The sequence below is a fragment of the Triticum aestivum genome, chromosome 4B (genome assembly GCF_018294505.1).
Source record: "Triticum aestivum cultivar Chinese Spring chromosome 4B, IWGSC CS RefSeq v2.1, whole genome shotgun sequence".
In the NCBI taxonomy this organism is placed as follows: Eukaryota; Viridiplantae; Streptophyta; class Magnoliopsida; order Poales; family Poaceae; genus Triticum; species Triticum aestivum.
In genome coordinates, this window is record NC_057804.1 from 155,921,335 (window position 1) to 155,938,320 (window position 16,986).

Sequence of the window (16,986 nt, forward strand, 5' to 3'; positions counted from 1 at the left end):
GATGGTTGCTACTTCCGACTAACTTACTATGTGATTTGACTGCTCCTTAGTGGCCCCTACACGTACTCCCCCTATGTGTATTCAATAGTCACACGTACACATGGACGCAAAAACGCGCGCGATGCCCTAATGCATGCATGTCCGAGCACACGACGGAACACACATGGTCACGCTCAAGTGCTCAACCTACACGTGCATGCACACACATACTCAGTCATGGTGAGCTAGTGACCGTATAAACACCGGAATATATATATATATATATATATATATATATATATATATATATATATATGAAGTCCACTGACCGTATTTTTACAAATATACAGTGACAGACAGTGTATTTATCTCGTTTGAAGTTAAGCCATATTAACCGGAGAGGAGGCAATATGGACTAGCATTACTTAGCTGTGTCCCCTCAACTTGCTGAACAACGAGAAGGTTGTAGGACGGAAGAAGCTTGCGCGCGGTGGCTCGCAGGACAAGGAGAAACTTTTGACTAATGCAAGCTCCCCCTAGCTCAGGCGATGGACGTGCAACAATTAATTCGGTGTCAGATTGCCAGAAGCATACACTATACTACTAGTGCTATTATTGTTCGACTTCCCGAATAGGCGAACAGCCAAGTGCAAAGTTTACTAGTATTACTAGTACTACTACTATAGTCTATAGAGGTATGTACTATACTAGTACTAGGAATCGGATGGAGAAGCGTCTGCACTCTTATTATGATTTTAAAATATGATAAAGCAATCTTCAACACATTTGGTTATCTTCGAGGGTTCTCGCATGTGATAATGGAAGTTGATTGCATGAAACACTCGCCACAATTCTCGCTTAATTCTAGCTCACATCCTGTTACAAATAGGAGCGCTCGGTAATATTTCCTCTTTTTTTGTTATTTAGCATGTAAGCAGGTCAGCAAACCTTGCGGCGCATCTTCGTGTGAACCGTGCTTGCTGCACTTTGAATGTGGCCGAGAGCTGGCTTCATGAAACACCTCGCTTCCTACTTCTTTTTTTGCGGGGTACCTCGCTTCCTAGTGACCTGTGTCTTGGCTGATCGTCCTAAGATATATGAATAAAGATCTCCCATTTACCCGCAAAAAAGATTAAGCCATATTAACCGGAAAGGAGGGAGTATGGACTAGCACTACTTTTTGGTGTGTCCCGTCAACTCGCAGAACGAGGAGAAGCTCGCTTACGCCTTTTGACTAATGCAATCTACCCTTGGTGGACATCCATCAGTCCGTTCGGTGTTAGATTGTCAGAGGCATACACTGTAGTACCCAACATGCGGAGTACCATCATTGTTCGACTTCACGAAGAGGCGAAGAGCCAAGCGCAGTAGTACGAGTAGTACTACTACTAGAACCGCATGGTGGTGCGTCTGTACTCTTACTTTTTTTATCTCTGATAAAGTACAAGTTTAATCCGGAGAAGGGCGGAAAACAGCAGCCCAACATGTAATGATGATATCGATCAACCAACCATACTCAAATATATCTTGGCCTCTGTGCGAGCCCATCTGTGTGTTGTCGCTCCTCGTCTCTCTCAAGGAACGGCGGGTTGGCTCTTTGCCGTCAATTGAGATTGGTTTGCTCACACTCCTGTCCCACATGTCAGTGATATGCCAAGAGGAGGTGCATTGACCGACTGGCCATACGCGTACCTGGTTTTGTACCTTCGTACTACTCCTCCCTCCATGAGAGTTTACAGGGCACGCTTCATTATGATGCACTTATCTCAATGCTTTTCCACCACCAGAGAGACTTTAGACGCATTTGGTTTAATGCTCAATTAATTAGGGTGTGGTAACCGCAATAAAGTCCACAATTTTCTCTCGATGTACTCCCTCCTTTCCGGTTTATAGGGCTTATCTCCAAATTTTAGTTTTTCCATTTTATATGGCTCAATTTGGTTGATTTCCATCACATGTTCAGATTCCAAGGTGCATTAAATCATTGCATGCAAGTATTAAGAGAAAATTGACCAATGCATGTACTTTATGCATGCATGCATTGCAATTAATGCATTGATAAACATAATTTTTTTGAGGAAAACAAGACCATTAATTACGTGCTTTTGCAAAACTACAAAAAGTATTCCACCACTCGCCATCTACCTTGATTTGTGAGATTTTTGAACTGAGCACTATAAACCGGAAAGGAGGGAGTACTACTACGGAGTGGAGTAAGTGCATGCATGTGTGTACCCGGGGTGGAAGCACTGCATGCATGTCTGTATGCATTATTCCCTCTAGTAATAGACGCCATGCTATAACTACCAATGCTATTTTTCAGGCCGATCTCTAGTCGCCTTGGTCCCACAGATTTTTTTTTTCTAAAGCGCGCTCTATAAACAGTGACAGATGGAGTAGTATGAGCGGATTCAAAGAAGAGCGTATTGATGGTTGCTTCTTCTGAGCAACTTACAGTGGGAAAGGTGGGGCTTATGATTTGACTGCTCATTACTCACTATTAATGCGGCACAACGACTGGGCTGAGTCTCCCATGTGGTTGTGCACTACCCCCTCGGTTCTTAAATATACTACGGAGTATTTGTCTTTCTAGAGATTTCAACGAGTGACTACTCAAATATTTGTCTTTTTAGAGATTCAAATGGACTACTACATACAGATGTATATAGACATATTTTAGAGTGTAGATTCAATCATTTTGCTCCGTATGTAGTCACTTGTTGAAATCTCTAGAAAGACGAATAGAGTATTTAGGAACAGAGGGAGTACACATACGAAGCAAAATGAGTGAACCTACACTCTAAAATATGCCCATTTGAAATTTGTAAAAAGACAAATATTTAGGAACGAAGGAGTATAATTTTGTGCATGGCACATGGACCCGGATGCTGAAGAGGCTTCTAGCAATGCTATCAAGCTTCCATCATTTGTTTACATAATTGACGTACTATACAAATAATTTTCCAGTGACATGAAATTGTACAATGCTGTGAGCTTTCAGCTTTTGTTTCGTGTGTCTTGCCATCGATGCTCTTTCGGAAACAATAAAAAACTAACTTTCTTGCTAATGAATGTCAATTATTAGCATATTAGAGCTAATAATTACATCACAACTGAAGACAGAGTTGTGATAAGGTGTTAAACTAAAATTGATCCATGCTTTCATTGGCAGCAACGTCCCCCCAGCTTTGTCCAAATCAACAAGGCATGTTGGGAAAAAAAGTAGATGTCTGGAGCATGTAACATTCCGATCATTTTGTGCAGTTCCACTAAAATAGAGATGAGCGTCCCTTTTCAAAGATATTAAGTGTGATTACGATAATAGAGGACTGTTGATGAAATAATAAACACATAAATAGAAGCCGGTCACCTTTGCAGTCTCTCTTAAGACTAACTAGTTGGAGAAGATTAGGCTCGGAGTTGGATGAGGAGGATAGAGCAAAACCAATCTCCCTTTGTGAAGTCGCACTGAAATGTAGAGACGTTGCCCGTGTGACATTTTAGTACAACTGCACAAAACACTCTTAAGAAAAAAGTGATTTGGGCAGTTCACCAAAAGGTCACAATAGCAACGTGGTGAAATGGATAGCCCTGTTTGCAAAAAAGAGGTAGAAAGGAAACAATTACTGGCAAATAACAGTTGATGACACATGCGACGACAAAAAAGAAGGATATTCCTTGTCCTAATGGAAGATAACAACACGGTTGTGTTTGTCTAAAACGGTGTGAGGACAAGATTGCAATATGGAAAGTACGCCGGACGAGCTACGTTTTGGGCAAAGAACTATGGAAGATCCACATGCAGCGACGTGGGAAGACGGGCAGTGGAGCAAGGCCGGAGGGGATACCTGGAGGTCGTCGGGATGTAACTAGGTGAGCGGCAGCAGGCGGAATCTGCGAGCAGGTGGCGTAGGCCCTGCCGCGCCGGAGCTTTGTCAGAGAGAACGACGTGTACCGCAGATCGGGACGTGCTGCCTCGGCGCCGTCGAACGGAGAAACAATGTACTTCCTCCCTTTCCCTCGGCGGATGGGATGCGTCCGGATCAGTGACCAACGGTGAGAGAGAGGCCACCGCACTCCCTTTCCCCCGATGGACGGGATGCGGCCGAATTAGTGACCAACGGTGAGAGAGAGAGAGGCCACCGCAGCCTTGTGTGAGATACTATGAAGAGCGACAAACCATGCAGGCAGGCTCCATTGTATATAGTTGAGCAGACTACCTTTTTCTCCATAAAAATCGTTTTATATTCTGTGTACGTGCCATTGAGCGCTATAACTTTATTTAAAAATAACGCGGCAACGCGTCAAGTCGAACTTTGTTTCGTGCACGCATGGTACACGACCTCCCTAGGTAAACAACCGCTACAGGCGTTCAAATTAGCATGTGGGCTGCCATTTCGTAAAGAAATGAGCTCCATCATGTACCCGCGCGGGTGTGGCTGGGCACGAAGAGTGAGTACGTGCACGGTTCACCTATTCTCTTCTTGTATATGTACACCACCTATGTGGGGTTGTGTGACAGAGATACAAACCTAGAGAGATATAGTGTGTGGGTTCGTGAGAGTTTTTTTGGGGGGGGTCAATCAAAAAATGTAACATATGCAATGTGTGTGAAATAGAGTCCTGGATATATCACTTATATAGAGGGGGCGATCCACGAGAAGAGAGTGGAGGTATCATCGGCTTGAGGTGTCCATAGAATCGAAGAGAGGGATGATGTTTGTGTATGTGTGCGCGCGATCTATAAAGAGTGCCATCGAATTTGTGTGTGCCCATGTCAAAGATATAGAGTGGCTGGCCTACTGGAACATGAGAGGGGACATGTGCAGTTTGTCTCTGTGGCATGGATGCCTACCTGCAGCGCTCGACTATGGGTGTGTGGTGGGGGAAGGAGGAGGCCCGGTTAACTATAGAGGTACAATGGCTGGTATATTTGTGGAGGAGGAGAGAGGCCTACCTCATGTATTAAGGAGATCGATCTACCTCATGTATTAAGGGAGATCGATCGGCATCCATGCATATGTGCAAGAGAGGAATAATGTTGGGAGAGAGACAGAGCTAGAGTGTTGGAGGGGGTGGTAGTGGAGTTGCTTCTAACAAATGGTGGGATAGGCTTGCTAGACAAACGGAGGGCACGCCCGCAATATCAATAAGAGAGGAGATGGCTGCTTGTTGTTCTCTATGCACATGCGTGTGGGAGACGGGTCAGGAGGCATGCACGAATGATGAGGGGGGACGATATGGCTGTGGTAAGCACACGTAACTACATAGGAAGATCAATCGCCCCTTGTTAGAGAAAGGAGAGACATAACTTGTGAGGTACGTCGATTGATGGGGGGGTAGTTAAAGTCAATCTAATTATATGTTGGGAGATCGATCGGTACGGTATACATACATGTGTGTGTTAGAAGAAAATGATGCACGAGGAGAAGGATAGAGAGAGAGGGATGCATCTAAGAGGTGGTACGAGAGGCATACTATATCGAGGGGGAAGGAGTGTGTGAGTACGAGATCGATGAAAAGATTGGTGGGAGTGAGGCCAGGACGGTGACAAGAGAAGAGGGGAAGCTTGTGTTTGTGCTAGGCACACCTGCCTAGAGAGGCATATCGATCGATGTGTGCCGTAAAGAAGGAGCTGGGGGGCCTACACACACCATGGGTGAATGACCTAAAGTGAAAAGACGAATTTGCACGATGGAGCTAGAGAATGCTGAGGGAGGGTGAGAGGGATGCGGGCGTGTGCATGCACGATAGAAAGTTAGCGCTAGCTACAAAGAAAAAGGATTGTGTGGGTGTAAAAGATGAATAGAGATCATACTTCATTATAAAAAGCGAATTCGGATATTTGAAGAATTTGTCATAGTGTTTTAAACCGACGCATGTGTGAATATATATAACGGTGATACACATGGTGTGGTTATGAACATGTTATACTACATATAATATATTTTATCTCTACTCTTATAAAAAACGGAGTTGTTGATGATGGTGTGCCTGCTATCTTGCAATATAGGTCGTCCGATTTATATCTGGCGGATAGCAAGGAAACTATGGAAAGTTTGAAAAAAGATACCCACACCCCTCTCCATATTTGCAAATTAGGACCCTTGATCATGTTGATGTTCTATGCAACGCATGTGCATCTTGCTAGTACTACATATAATACATAGAACATTGATTATAATTTGGGCTAATGTGTGGCTTTTGCAGCTCAGGTCTAAATACTTGTCATAATGTAGGGGGCTGGGCACTATACTTTGTGTGATAAACACGGTGTACGTATGGAACATGGTTTAGATTATGAATATATAGTTAGTACATCAAATGTACTATTATTTGGAATCAACATCAAATGTATTCAAAAAATAGAATTTGAGTTCATGTAGTACACATAGTTCATATCTATCTATATAGTAATCATGTCGTGTGTTATTAAGGTAATACACGAATGATGGTTGAAGTTGGCAACAATCATGATTGTAGATTCTTATTGAAATAGAGAAATGAATTCAAATTTAGTTCGAATTGCAGCGGTAGTATAGACATTTGGAATGGACTAAAATGTTGGTATGAGTAGGTTACATGCATTATACAGCAAGCGAAAAAATTTATTCGGACATAACATGGATTCATACTCCCTCCTTCCATCTATATAGGGCGTAATGAGATTTTTAAGACCGCCTTTGACTATTAACAAGATTAATAGTACATGACATGCACAATGTGAAAATTATATCACGGTGTGCTTTGTGTAAGTTGCATGTCATATATAATTGCTCTAATATTTGGTCAAAGTTAGCATCGAAAAATGCATTAGGCCCTATATAGATGGAAGGAGGGAGTAGCTTTCAATAGCATTTGTATAGTAAAACGGGGCAAGACTCTTTCTTTGTGTGGTGTGAATAGTTTTATTTTTTTGGTTTTGTTTTTGGTTGAGGAAAGTGCGAATTGATTTGGTACGTATAAGTACAATATTACTACACGTTAGGATTGTCCCTAAAATTCAACAGCGTCTTGTTATATCCCAAAAAATCAGATATCGTGCTCCCAAAACTGGCGCCTTCACAACCCGCGCCTTGCTATCCCGAAATTACAACACGCACGAAAACTCCCTTCAGCTGCCAAATCCCAACACGCGGAATCCCCCTTCTAACCCTGAGCCGAAAGGGCCACTAGTTCAAATCGGTTGGGGGTACTTCTGTAACACACCCTACATTTTGGACAAGCGCGTCCCTAAGTCATGCTTCACCCCCTCCCATCACCCCCTTTTCGCCATTCGAAATCCCAGGCCGCCATAACCTCTCTGCTCCAGCCGCGAAACGCCACCCTCCTCCGTCCGCCACCTCACCGCTGCCCAGCCGAAGCCTCTTCCCCGACGACGTCGTCCACCGCAATAGCTCGACGTCCCTCGTCCACCTCCCCGGATGAGGATCCGTCGTCCATGTCATCGTCCCGCCGGTTCAGCCGCCCCATCCTCCACCTCCAAGGAGCTGCTCCGACGATCGCCTCATCTATCGCGGCTGCTCCATCCCCACAGCGTCGCCTTAACCTGCTCCACCGTAACCATAGCATCCTCACCGACTCCTCGGACGAAGCTGAGGCCTACTCGCCGCCACCAAAGAGGTTGTACACTCATCGCATCGCACCCTCTCCTTAACTCGACCTCCCGGCACAAACGGTGCTCCATCCCGCACCCCCATGGAGCAGCTACCTTGAAGCCGGCGCCTCGGGTGACATCTCCATGGCGGCTCTCCCCCAGTGCGAGGCCCCTTCGGCGGCGGCTTCCATACCAGCCAGATCTGCTGCTGCTACTCCGGCTCTCGCTCACTCGCTCGCTCTGCTGCTGCTGCTCCGGCTCTCGCTCGATCACTCGCTCGCCCAGCTGCTGCTGATGCTCTGCCCCTCGCTCGTGCTGCTGCTCTGCTCCAATTAAGCCACACTTCAGTCGACTGAATCGACTTTTGGGTCAGTCAATTTTCAGGGGTTGGGGGGCTCGCCAGAGTTAAGGAAGAACCACCCGCAGCGGGGACGGGGGCTCGCTGGAGAGGTACCCCACCATCTATCTTAGGGTTCATGGTGGGGGGCGGGCGGCCTAGAGGGCTCGCCGAGGTGGCGGTGGGGAGTTGTCTCAGGGCGACGAGGCGACACTGGGGCCGGCGGTTCGGCCGGTAGTGGCTGGCAGCTCAGGGGGTGCAGGTTGAAGATGAACTACAGGCCCTCCCTAAACTACATGTCAAGTGCCTCTCTGCTGCCATTGCGTTCAGTTTCGACAGTAGCATTCAGATTCCAGAGTAAATTTCAGTTTCAATAGTTAAGTTCAGAGTCAATAGTTTTAACCTCATCTGTTGTAGTCAGGTGGTTTTTGGTGATGTAAATTTTACATCATCTATTGGATATGCTATTAGAATCCAACTTGAGATTGACGATGTTTGTCTTGTGCTGCTTCAGCCTTGTCGTCTTACGGCTCACCGGAGCTGCTCTAACGACAGAACGATCCATCACAATAGAGCAGTGCCCTGGACGCCGTCTACAGATTCCTCAGATCTTCCTCCACACCTCCGACAGCCACCTCTGCCTCAACTGCTTCAGCGACGAACCCAATGATGCTGAGGTCGACATGGCTACGACAAGGAGGTTGTACACTTGTTGCATCGCTTATTGCTATACATTCATGTCGATCCATTAGGGCTATTTTGGTTCAACTGAAAAACATATCAATAGTTAATTTTCCAATGGCACTCTACTATTCAATTATTCATGCATTTTGTTGAAAGGAACGAAGCAAAACATCTACCTGGACCTAGTTTTCAAAATCCTATGCATGAAAACAAGACCAAGTGCATTAGTGGTAGAATAACATTCTTACTGTACACGCTTTCATATGGTTTCACTTTATTTTGGCCATATTTATTTCTATTCCTTTGCTCTTCCAATTCCTATAAACCAAACACCCAAGTTGACAGAAATCCTATGTTTACAAATGCTCTGTTTACCATGTGCATTCCTATCCTATTCTGGTGTTTTTCCTATCCCTGCGTTTTTAGAATCATGCAAGACAAATGAGCCCTTACAGAATTACTTCAGTTACAGGTAGGTGTCGAATGGAACTTTGTGTGGTTTGTCCTGCTCCTGCCACGACGTCATCCACCTCACCTGAGCTGCTCCATCAACAGAAGGATCCACCAAACTAGACATCACGACTCCTGACCGTCTTTTGCCGCCTCAGATCTCCTTCCCTGCCGCCGGCACCCACCGCAACGGCATCACCATCATTGATTAAGAAGATGAACCTGAGGAGTACACGGGTCCACAAGAGAGGTCGCACTCTTTTGTTTCTGCTTATGTTATGCATTGCTTAAACTTACCTTCTACTTTATCGTCCTATTCAGCTCTTGGACTCCCAAGTCAGGTCCAAATTAATGTTCAAACTTGAGTTCTAAATTAGTTGTGGGGCACATATCGAGGCAGCAATGAATAGTATGTCTGTCTAATATCTGGTTCGCCTATGGTATGCCTATGTTGTTCATCTTGGATGAGACACAAATAGTAAAGAAATCATCATTTGTCTTTTTATTAAATTAAAGCAATCATCAGCCTGCTATCATTATTTTTGGATGCATCCACTAGTTGTTACCATCACTCTAAATTTCTGCATGCTCTCCTTACATAATCTCACCATATTTTTTTCGTATGCATGTCAGATATTGTACACAGTCATGCTGAACATGTAGAAAAAAAGAGTAGAGTTTTGTGTGGCAATACAATGTCATGCAGACATCGCTCCATGGGGGGTTCAATGGCAAACCCTCCCCACCCCTCTCCAGATTGTAATCCAAAGGAAGATATCTGTTGTGAGCCGGATTTAGACGCCGCTGACCACTCCTATTTACCCCCCAAGGTGTTTGCTCTACCTTGGCATGATGATGTTAGTCATATCATGCATATGTTGCCTTGTAGTGCCTACTTTTGACATCATATATGTCATCTGCTTAGTTTAGACATGTTCTATAATGCCACCTGTTTAGTTTCTATATCATATATGGGAATTATGCTGTCTCATGTCTTTTAACCAACCATAATATATGTGAAATGTGCAATGCTATCCTGTTTAACCAGGGATCATATATTTGAATGATATCTTGCCCATCCTTTTCTTCATTACATTTCCATTTGTCGACAATGTTTGTACATTAAACTACTCTTCCTGTGAATCAGCCATTTGGTTGGGAGATGGAAAAATCTGGAGTGAAAACAAGGCCTTCAGACCAGATAGTGCTACCTGTGGAAGCAGATCTCTTGTTGGGTCCCGATAGCTCCTCAGAGATGGATTCAGAGATAGATGACCAGTCCTATTCCCCCACCGAGGTGTATGCTCAAACTTGGCATGGTTATACTGCTCATATCATGCATATGGTGTCTTGCATTGCATAGTTTAGACATCATATACAAAATATTCAACAGCATGTTCTTAGTTCAGACATCATATCGAATGCCCTCTGTTTAGCATATAAATCACATATGTGAATTAAATGATGCGATCCTGATTACTTAGATACCATGTAGGTGAATTATATCATGCGATCCTGTTTAGTTATTCATCATATCTTTGAATTATATTATGCTATGCTATCCAGTTTAGATATACATCATATATGTGAAATTATGTCATGCTATCCATTTTAGTTAAACAATATACATGTCAACTATTTCATGCCTTTTTTCCACACTATCTATTGCATCTTTCTCTCATACAATGTCTATACATTCAACTATGTTTCCTGTTTATCAGCCATTTGAATTGGAGCGGGTGATGCCAGTATCCAGTGGACTAAAAACACGGTCTTCAAATAAAACAGTGCTACCTCTTGGTGGAGATAGCACCCCGGTTGTACATGCACAAGAACCAACCCTACCACACATAACCCAAACTCTCGCAGATTGTACCCCTACTGCGATGGACAGAGAACCAGATTCACCCAATCTAACCCCAACCCCAGCAGATAGTAACCCACTTCCTGTTGACACAACACCATCTCTACCACAGAGCTCCCAAACAAGAGCAGTTAGTAAGGAAGCTCCAGTGCCCAAAGGGCCAGTACTACCACGGCGAACCACAACTCCACTAGTTAGTACGCCTATTCCTGTGGAGGAAGCACAACCATCTAGTCGTAGTTTAGCAGCTATCGCATTTGATGTTGTTAAATCGTATGTGCGTATCTTCCCATCTTGGAAATATTATACAGAAGATGAAGGAAAATGCTTGTTGCAGGTGTTTGTCTAGGAGGTATGTGTAAGTACTGTTATTCATGGCAATTACTTTGCTTAGTCCCATTCATCCTACCTCCATGATGGTTATAATACAGCAAATTTTCCCATTTTTCTCAATAGAGAAGGACCGATTTGGAAACTCAGGATGAGGTAACCTGTGCTAATACCTCTGCTATCTTCAAGAATGCTTGGTGGCAGTATACGAGTTACCTAAAGAAAACATACTTCACTGGCAAAGAAACTCATCAAATTCCCTTACATTCTCCTGAGCCACATTTACTGGATGATGACTGGGAACACCTTGTTCTGTACTGGTCCTGAACCAAGAATGTGGTAAGGTCTATGAGCTCATTTTCTATTATTAAGTACTATATTCTTGCGTCTTACTATACTCTGTTCATGTAGAACAAGGGCCTAAACCTGAAGAACAATTGTTCTAATTTAAGATTCCATTGCTATCATAGTTCAAAAAAGCGCTAGGCGTTAATTGTGCATTTTGACACAGCCTTGCGCTTTACTGACCAAAGCGCATGCTTATCCGCAGTTATGCACAGATTAAGCGTAGTTATGCGCAATGCATTTTGCCAATGCCTAGAGCCTAGGCGCGCCTTTTTTAACTATTATTGCTATTGTGCATGCTACTTTGCTCTTGTATCACTGTATTTACTCATACAAACTTATTTTCAAATTGAAGGATCCAATCGAAATTCCAATGGCACAACAGGTATGTTCACGCATGTTTCTTTAATAGGTTTGCTCTTATAAATAGCTCTGTTGATTTCAATTTCAATTGTGTATACAGTTGACTTCTCATATCGTGCATATTACTAGCATCACAATAGAGCCAATAGTGTTGTTGTACATGTAGACCCGTGGTACCCATCTGAAATCTTGTTGTGCCGTGTAGTTTCCCACGCTTTGTATTCTTTCACTGCTACTTTATCTTGAACTGATATGATTTGAACTATGTCTCTATTTTGATTTGGCAAGACAATGCAATGACCATAGGACATAGATATGTGTTTGTTTGATGCTTTTATTATGTACAAGTACTTGGCAATAGAAGAATTGGTAGTTTAATCATGTCCACCTTGCTAATGAACTGGTTCACCGAAATGAGTTTCATATACTAGTACATGCTAAACCTGTTATGTGTCTGCTTGTTTCTTCTTTTAGAATGCTGACAGAATATTGGGGAAGAGTGCCTTATTAAGCAATGATAAAGGAAGTAATGCATATATGGTTTAGGATAGTGACACATCCTTGTTGGTCTCCAACAAAGCTGATAAAACAGCCAAGGAAGACTATCTTGAAGACAGTGAGACAACCCCAAAGTCTTGTCTTGGTTTAGTGTTTGAGTTACTGGCCACTACCACTTGCACAAGCTATTCAAACTCACTGTCTGAATCAATTCGGTTTCTAGAGTCTCAACTGCAAGCTGAAAGACATCGATCAGCTGTGCTACGACAAGATGTGGAAGGACTGTGGAAGTCCCTGGAGCATTCAGATGCATACTTTCTGGTGTAACAACAAGCGTTGGAGGATTTTAGCACCAAACAGGACAAAGCTAATAAGCTTGCTAAGCTTATTGCCAGCATGGTGGATACCCAGAATAACGTTTCTTGAGCTCTTCTGAAGTTGTTTAAGTTATGATCTTGTTTTGCTACCGCATTTACATGCATTGGTGGACAATTTTGACGGCCAGTGTATGTAATATGCTTCTTTGTTCCCTATATTGGCACTGGTGGCGAACTTTGATGCCCAGTGGATGTAATATGTGTAATAGCGGTAATAGGCTAGCGTTAATTGCTTGCTTATTTATTTCCTCATTGTCTTGTTTAGTTGTTTGCTTGTAGTCACTGCAGTTCTTTTTCTGTGTTTTTCTAGTGGCCACAATAGCCTATTTTTGGTACCTAGGCCAAAATAATCATGGCAGCACACAAACTATTGTAACCCTGGGCCTCTTGTGAGCTGTATGATCCATGGGCCTTCTATGGTCGTAGGATCCATTGGACTTTGTAAGGGCCGTAGGATCCATGGGCCTTCTACGGGCCGTAGGGTCCATGGGCCTTCTATGGGGTGTATCATCGTTTAGCCAATCATGGGCCATACTATTCATGGACCATAACGGGCCATATTTGATAATTGTATGAAAACAGCCCAACGGGTTTTTTTGACATGAAAACGGCCCAATGTATTAATGGTCCACGAATGGGACAATTGTAACGATGGGCTGAATTTGGCCCACAAGCAGAAAATGACAGTAACGGGCCGTAAGTAACCGAATGCTGCAAATGAGCCCCAAAATAAATGGGCCCTGAGAAGGCCGAAAGATAACCTGGGCTGGAAATGGCCTAGTGGAATAATGGGCCGTTAATGGGTATAAAGTGATACACTGTTGTCAGTACCCCGACTCGATGTCACATCGATCTAGCTGGTAACACCTCATATCACTTTGCTGCCTCACGCACGGTATTCCCACGGGTGTCGTCTTACCTTTTCCCGGGACCGTTTGCGCCTTTTGGCTCACGTATATGATAGTGTCGCTAGCATCCATATGATAAAGAGCCCGGGCTGACATGACTAGTCGTAAACCCAAAGTGGCACAGACTTACAGGGACAGGCATCCATGACCCAGCTTCGAACGTGTCGGTCATCAGCAAGTGGGTCCGGGCTGTAGCACTGGGCTAGCAGGACTCCGGTAAACCGGGCTGTAGCGGGCTAGCAGGACTCCGGTACTCAAAGCGTGACATTTCCCCGAAGGGACAGACACAGGAACGAAGAAGGACACATGCCGGCCAGCCTAAGTGTTCCAGAGCAGTAGCAAGCTACCATGGCTCAGCGGTAACACTAGGAGACATTTCCCGGTAAGAGAGGCTACTAAAGATAAACAACTAGATAGTCAGATCCCACACATACCAAGCATTTCAATCATACACACAATATGCTCGATATGTGCAAATACAACGAAGCATCACAACATGACTCTATGACACAAGTACTTTATTTAAGGCTCAGGGAGCCATACATAACATACACAAAGGTACGGGTCTCACGACCCCACATACAAGTCAAACAGTCATACAAACCAGCAGCGGAAGTAACTTGTCTGAGTACAGACAACTAGTAAAATAAAAGGGGCTTGGAAAGCCTAACTATACTACGTGGTCCTTCACAAGCTCAGGGTCACCACCTGGGTCTTTAGCCTACTCGTTGATGTCAACGTCTACATAGAACCCATCAGAAGGGGTTGCAGCGTCTTCTGTAAAAATGTAGATTATAGCAACATGAGTACAAAGGTACTCAGCAAGACTTACATCAGATCCTACATACATGCATAGTATCAAGAAGGGTTGGTGGAGTTATTGCAGCAAGCCAGCTTTGACTCTTGGCTAGGCTAACCTACGATACTCCATCTTGAAATGGTTTTGCGCACACGAGTCCACTACTCACCACTTCAATACACTACCGAGGATCCACCTCCGTCTTCCTACGGAAGAGCCATCCTCGGCACTCACACTTATCTTGAGGCTTTTAACAGTATCCATTTACTTGTCTATGAACTGTATAGGCAACCAAGTAGTCCTTTACCGCGGACGCGGCTATTCGAATAGATCATGTTAACCCTGCAGGGGTGTACTTCTTCATACACGCTCTCACCACTTACCGTCGCTTACACGACATGTACTCGGCAACCTTCAAACGGAAGCCCAACGTGGGTGTCGGCCACGACCTACCTAATCACCTAAGCCTCCAGTCCAGGTTTATTGCCTATTCAGGTTCCATCCGCAGGGAGTCCGGCCGAGGTTTCCCATACGGCCCCGAACGATGTGAACAGGGTTCCCAAGATACCTAACGGGTACTCGGTACACCCGGCCACGTACCTACCGCATCACAGCCCACCCCTACGGTCAGCGCTGTCCACGGCCTCCAGTAGGCTACAAACACCAGAAACTACTTGCAACTCCTGGACGGAGAACTAGGGTGAATAAGAAGTCGAGAGGGTCCATTGGTTTCGGGCCCAATGCATGGTAGTAGCTGATTCTTAAATCACACATACAGATCTCAGTGCTTAAGGTCGGCTTCAATGAAACAACCCACCATGTACTCCTACATGGCCTCTCATCGATACCTTTACCAAATCGTGTTCACCACGCCACTCTCATTACCGACATAATCATTTCACTCTAGCCCATCACCCAGATGAACCAGACCTGACACGACTCTAAGCATAGCAGGCATAGCAAGGTAGGAACAACACATACATAGGGCTCAATCAACTCCTACACATGCTAGTGGGTTTCATCTAGTTACTGTGGCAATGACAGGTCATGCAGAGGAAATGGGTTCAACTACCGTAGCACACAGCAGTTTGAATCGCGTTGTCTTAATGCAGTAAAAGAGAGCAGGGGCGAGAACATGGGATTGTATCGATATGATCAAATGGTTGGTTGCTTGCCTGATGGTTCGATGCACTGATATGGTTCTTCGTTAGGGTAATCACGGTACTCCTCGGGGGCAGAACCTGTCGCAAAGGACATCGATACACAACCATCACCAAACAATGTGCAACAATATGATACATGCATCATACATGGCAATATGAGTGTGTTGGGCTAATGCAACTAAAACCAGAGGGGTTTGAACAAATTTGAATCAAGGATTCAAATTTCAAATTCAAATATGGTCTTTTAAAGTGCTTTTCCTTGTTCTGCTTAAAACATCAATTTAACTTGTTTGATCATGCATGAAAATAGTACAGATGGATAGATTGGATTTTTCTGATCATTTTTCATATATAATTTGTCCAATTTGGAGTTACAGAATAAAAGTTATGAATTTTTGAAGTTTAAATAATATTCTGGAATTTCCTGATTTAATTTAAATCCAGAAAATCAATTACTGCGTCAGCCTGACGTCAGTGTGACGTCAGCAGGTCAACGGAACAGGTCTGGGTCAAACCTGACAGTGGGTCCCGCATGTCAGGGTGATTATTTTAATTAAAATTTAATTAAAACTAATCCTGTTTAATTAACAGGGCTGGGCCCCACCTGTCATTGACTCAGGGGAGTCAACCAGGGCCCACCCGTGGTCAAAGTCAAAGTCGGCTGCCGGCCTTTAGCCGCCGGCGAGCCCGACGCGGCGGCGGGAGTGGTTTTGGCCATTTCGGCCACCAAATGGACCGCGGAGACCACCGGAGTGGAGCTGAGGACAACCCGCAGCTCTTGGCGGAGCCCGTTGGGGTCGGGGTGGCCGGAGTTGGCGCCGGCGACGACTTTGGCGGCCACCGGGGTTCGGTCGAGGATGAACTTGGCGCTAGAGGGGTTGGTGAGGCTCGTGGAGTGGCTAGCTAGGTGCTGTGGGACTCGGTGAGCAAGATGGACACCATCTTGTGGCCGGAGTGTGGCCGGAAGCACGTCGGCGACGAGGTCCGCGACGGTGCGGGCGTGTGATCCTTGTGCGGTGGCTACACAGCTCGGGAATGAGAGAGAGAGGGTCGGAGGAGTAGCTAGGCTCACAGCATTCCCGTAGAGGCCACCGGCGGGGTCGGGGACGAGTTGAGGCAGCGACGGCGTTGAAAGGGATCTCCGGCGACGGCGAGCTCGGGCAAGGTCGGTGCGGTGGTCTCGGGCTGCTCGAGCACACGGGGCTCGGGTAGCTCGATGAAGTAGACGGCGGCGAAGCTCCTGGACACGGTGGCACGGCGTGGGGTGGACGGAGGGCGTGGCTACGGCGAGG